Source organism: Vicugna pacos, chromosome 5 (assembly GCF_048564905.1).
Source record: "Vicugna pacos chromosome 5, VicPac4, whole genome shotgun sequence".
NCBI classification, from domain to species: domain Eukaryota; kingdom Metazoa; phylum Chordata; class Mammalia; order Artiodactyla; family Camelidae; genus Vicugna; species Vicugna pacos.
The window spans coordinates 48,446,798-48,452,797 of record NC_132991.1 but is presented as its reverse complement, the minus strand read 5'-3'; positions in this window follow the sequence as shown (position 1 = coordinate 48,452,797).

Genomic DNA, 6,000 nt, shown 5'->3' with positions numbered 1-6,000 from the left:
GCTCCTATCCCCCTCTTCTTTGTCCTTTATTCACTGACTACTTTGAGTCTTGGCTTCCTTATCCTTCCTTTCCATGGAAGAAACATGAAAGTACTGATTTCAGTCATTTACGATCTTCTACTAAGTTCCAGCCAGTGACAAAAACTCGATTGTCTTAAGGGTGTCACGTAGAGGAACAAAGCAGGAGTGCCATTTTGCTAATGTCAGATATAAATATTTTTATGAACCTTATATGTCTGGATTCATTAGCCATTTAATGAATTTGATGCACAGATGTTCAGGAAATTAGGAGCAACTGACTTCACTGGGAAATTATAGCGAGCTTGGTGCCATCCAAGATATCAAAAACATGCTGTTCCTACAGTCTGCCAAGAACGCAGGTATAGTAATGGTCTCTGTGTAATATATAAGCTCACTATTAGCACTCAATAAATGTTAATTGTATAATAATAAAAAATATTAAGCGTGACTCTCCCCAGTGGAAATCAGGTTGTGGACGTAAAGGGATGCTCTCTGTGTTCAGAATGTATCTTTCCTTGGATTTATATTATATGCACCTGATGGAAAGTAAGAGCTGAGAAAGAACTAATCAGTGCCTTAGTCTGAGGTTATTAATTTTGAATCCAGGAACTGGATTTGGCTTACAGAATTTTTCATCGAAAACAGCTATATCAGATGTACTGATTTGCTCTGTCAGTCACCTTGTGGTTCACTGGCATGTGAGGGAAGTAAGTGGCTAAGGACAAAGGGCAGAATCAGGCCAGACTGGATGTTGAAGCTGAGATTGCGTAGGGACACACCTAGCCTACAGCTCGGCACCATTTTTCAGGGTATTAGTCATGCTTTAGTGCTAACTTTGACACGTTATGCATTTTGGAGACAAGAATATGGAAAGAAAGAAAGGGCCAAGTAATTCTATGACACTTGGAAATGTTCTTCCTCGGAAGCAATGTCTTGGTAAATGTTTGAAAAACGGTACTTTCATTCTCTTAAAAAAAAAAAAAGCCCTTATTTGTAGTGTTCGCCTATTTGTATTGTGTAAATACTCCCACAGTGGCCAATTTCAAGCCACCAACAGGACAACAGCCAGCTCTCAGACTTCCTGAAAATTTTAACAATCAGCTCTTCCAAACTGACACAAGCGGCTCCAGCAAATCCCTGGTCCCCAGGGTACAGTAATCGTGGTGATAGAACATAGGTAGTGATTGAAGCAGCTCTGGGGTGAGTAATACCCAAGGTTCAGTTCTAGCGCTGCTTCTTACTAGCTCTGTGATCTCTAGCCAGCTGTTTAACCTCTCTGATCCTCAGTCTCTTTAGTGCCAAACGGAAATGATATCTATCATAAAGTTGATAGTTGTATAAGGGAGATAAGGTACCCAGCAAGATTCCTGTTAATGGGTAATTGTTATTAGTATTATTATATCTTGAGATTAAATATGACAGACCCCAAATCTCTGTGAAATGTTTTGATTACAGAGAATGTGGTATATTATACATATCAATTGGCCCTGGCATTTGGGTAATGGGAAATTCATATCTTAATATTGTCCAGATATTAATTATGGTAGGCTTGTGTACATAGATGGGAAATTGCCTCACAAACAGCCTTAAAAAGGAAACATATGTACTTGATTTCTGAGAAATATAAAGAACCATCCATGTCGTGTTATTTTAAAGATGCTGCCTTCATCATGTATAATGATGTCGTGTCTTCCTTCTTGGTGAGGTGTTAGCAGCTTTTATCTTTAAAAATCAGTCTTTTGAAATAAGGTAGGCATAAACAGTAGTGGCAGGTGCAAAACCGCCTGAATGTCCTGCTTCTTCCAGGCTTGAAAGGCCCAAGTTTCCTTCCTCAGCTTAGAGAAACGCTGATCATGTATAGGGGCCCTGGTGCATGTCCCTCCCATCATGGCGCCTGTCTCCCCTCTTCAAGCACAGAGCAACTCAACAAAGGCAAATTCAGAGAAAACAGGCCTTCTTTCCCAAGGGAACCATGGAAATCTTATATCTCTCTTTCTCAGCCACTTAAAATGATAATTGATCTAGCTTTTCCCTTCTCTGAATCAGTTCATCGTGTTGAAATTATTTGAATGACAATTGATGAGGAACTCAAATGTGTAACACTTCATAAAATAGGACTTCTAGGTAAGGGAAGGAAATTTTGAGCATTGCCATTAAGCATTCCTTAATCTAGTCATACACCATTAAACATTCCAAATAATTTCTTGGCTTTCCCCTTCCCACTATTTTCTGGAAAAGCTTATTTGCTGTTACCAAATTTTAACAGAAACTGCTCAAGGCTCTATATTTTCCCACTGCTGTTTACTATTATATCACTAATTCTAATTTGATTCAGATTCAGTGAGCTCTTTCTCCTCATAGCACACAAGCGTTTTGGCAGCCATTAGCTCCATGAGCAGGGATGCTGAGCAATCACACACACAAAGAAACTGCAAATTAGTGCTTATATTCCTTATATCGTCACATGGCTGACTGAAGTAAGACAACTCCACAAACAATGCATTTTAAAGAACATTTGCAGGGTGAATATATTACAAATATGGCTAGGAAGTGGGCTGCAGTATATCTTCAAAAGTGACTGATTTAAACCCAAACTTAATGTATTTTGGAGGCCAGCAATAATTTGACTTGCTGAGTGGATGGAATTTATGGGTATAATGCAGTGCAAATAAAAACATCCTCTTTCAGTCATAAAGGTGTACGCTGTGTCCATGCTGGGAAATATAGCTTTCCTTCCCCCTGACTTCTGGAGAGAACTCAGGGGAATAGCTAAGTCAGACCCAATACCTTTTCTTTGTGGCCTTATGGAAATATCAAGTTTTATTTTTGTGTTTAAGGGGGTTTATAGTGCCATCCTGGATCTGGGCTTTTGTGTTTGAGAACCAAATAAATAAGAGAAACCCAGAAATGCACTGCTGATCTGTAAGTTGTTTTCTTCATGAGGTGACCCAGATCAGAGTGAAGGAAAAGCAGAGTAGGACTAGGGTTGGGGACATAGGAGACATCCTCTTACAGGGATGACCCAAGGGGAAAACTGAGGTTTGTAAGAAATCCACTGTCAAGGGACTTCTGACTTTGGGGATTTCCAATTTCTGACTTGTGTGCTTATGACAAAGAAACTCATGGTACATGTGTGGCCAAATGCCCATGATGTGCTGAATTTGAGTTTGGAATACAGGAAGTGAATTTCTGTGGGTGAAATAGGCTGCAGGCGCCCTCCTGCATCTTCAGCATTTGAGAAAATCCCCTGCTCTGCCCCTCAGCTCTCAGCCTGGTCCCCACTCATACCCCACTGCACCCTCTCCCCCAGCCTCTGCCCCACGCAGACCAGTGATTTCAGTGCTCTGTGGAACACCCTGAGGTGAAGGAACAAGATCAAGTCTGGAAGGCTGATCATGGGCGCTAGAGTAGGTCATCTTTCCTGCCTCAGCCGTTCTTCATTCATGAAGGACCTGTAAGCTCCAGAGGGAGGCTCTACCCTTGTATCTACTAGACTGGTAATGTGATGGAATGCAACATTGTCAGAACCTAGGGAGATTCATCAGTAATTCATAGTTTACATGCCTGCAATGAAGGGAGAGAAAAAATGCAGTGACATATTCTCAAGGGCTTTATATTTCCTGAAATATTTTCAGTATAAATTGCACCTTTTGGAGAAGGTGTATTCCCAGCCCCAATCCAATAACTTCACCAGTTTCCTGAGAAAATCATAAAGCTCTTTCAAGTCAATATGTTTCAGAGTCTGGAGCAAATAAATGTTGGGGTATATATGACCACCTTCCTATTACTTCAAAGTTCAAGATTAGTCACATTGGCCTTCTTGATGGGCCCCAGTTAGAGGGTGGGAAGAGAGGTTGGGACAAGATGGACAATTGTGAAATCATGACATGGAATACCCAGAAAATATTGTATCCTATTGAAAAATTCAGAGTTAGTACAAACTTCCATTGAAATGTCTTTAATTAAAGAACTTTTCTGTTGTATGTATATCATTCCCTTAATTAGTAAATCAATCAGAACTTATAGCGCCTCCTCATTGTTTAAATTCATTGTGGTTTTTAGGGCATATCTCAACAATAGTTTTTCCAAAGGAGAGTGTCTGCTTTTAAAGCAGGTAGGAGGTACCAGAGAGATGGGGAGGTTTCAGATAGTTCTAGCTTTGCTGGTGGTTACAGTTGTAACTTTTCCCCAACTATCAGGCTAGGGGAGTGCGTGACTTAACATGAATACTGCCAGAACTTTGGGTCTGTGACCTGTTGTGCTTGAATCCTAAGCTGGTTCTGGGGTCCAAAAGACCAGACATGCATTTAGTTGAAACATTTAGTTGAAATCTTTTGCCCTAGGCCACTAATAATTATTTTTTCATCCTTTCCCATATTTCTTTCCCCAAGGCTTAAGGAAAGCCTTGGATAACCCAAACCAGCAGGGTTGTTGGCCTTCAGAGATGCTTTAAGCTTCGTCCAGAATGGCATTAGATTTGGAAGGATTCTTCAGATAGTCCATATTTTGGTAATATATGGACTGGGGTGCTAGAAGACCTCAGAGAGGACATGGTTATTACCCATCTTGTGTTGGGGCCTTCCTGCTTTCTAGATTGACACTAAGATTTGGCATTTTTCCGATGACTTCTCTCAAGACCTGGGAAGGGATATGCCCTATTTGAGATTTCTCTAGATGATTTTTGCCGGCTAAAACTTAATTCCCAAAGTTGATAGGTCGCATCCCTCTGGTGCTTGTCCTGGGGCTGCCTTATAGAGCCCATGGGAGGGGGCTGCGGAGAAAGCACGTACTATGGTGATCAGATGATCTTGGTTCCTGTCCTGTTCTAATGTTCCACTAACTGATGTAACCACTTGATTTTCTCACGTGTAAAATGGGAATGAAGGTAATAGCTCCTCTACTAACCAAACCTTGTTGAGACAGGCTCCTGGAGGTAACGTGGCATTCTGATAACTAGCCCTGTCTGGAATGGGTTCCATGACTAAACCTCCTTATTCCAAATCTCCCTGTGAGAGAAGAATATTATGGACAGGATTTATATCCAGTTTATTGTTTCTTTTCTCTGTAAAGTAGTAAGGGTTCTCATTTATCAAGCACCTGCTGTGTGCCAGGTGCTCTTATGTGTCATTCATTACTAATCATCACAAGGCTTCTTTAGGTTGGAGATCGTTAACCTGAGTTTATAAGCTCAGGGAGCCAAGTATCTAGCCTGCTCTTACATGGGGGTGATGATGAGGCTGAACCCGCTGGAACAAATCAATAGATGCAAAAAAATAAATGGGGCTACATCAAACTAAAAAGCTTCTGCACAGCAAAGGAAACAATCAACAAAATGAAAATGCAACCTATAGATTGGGAGAAAATATTTGCAAACCATATGTATGATAAGGGGCTAATATCCAAAACATATAAAGAAGTTATACAACTTAATAGCAAAAATTAAATAATTCAATTTAAAAAAGAGCCAAGGACCTGAATAGACATTTTCCCCTAAGAGACATACAAATGGATAACAGGTACATGAAAAGGTGCTCAACACTACTAATCATGAGGGAAAGGCAAATTGGAACCATAATGATATATCATCTCACACCTGTTAGGATAGCTTTTATCAAAAAGACAGCAAATAACAAGTGTTGGCAAGGATGTGAAGAAAATGGAACCCCTGTACACTGTTGGTGGGAATGTAAATGGTGCAGCCATTATGGAAAACAGTACAGAGGTTCCTTAAAAATTAAAAATAGAACATATCCAGCAATCCCACTTTTGAATGTATATCCAAGGAAAACAAAATTAATATCTTGAGGAGATATATGGACTCCCATGTTCATTGCAGTGTTATTCACAATAGTCAAGATACGGAAACAACCCAAGTGCCTGTTGGAATATGATTCAGCTGTGATTAAGAGGAAATCCTGCATTTTTCAACAACTTGGATGAACCTAGAGGACATTATGCTGAGTGAAATTTAGCCAGACA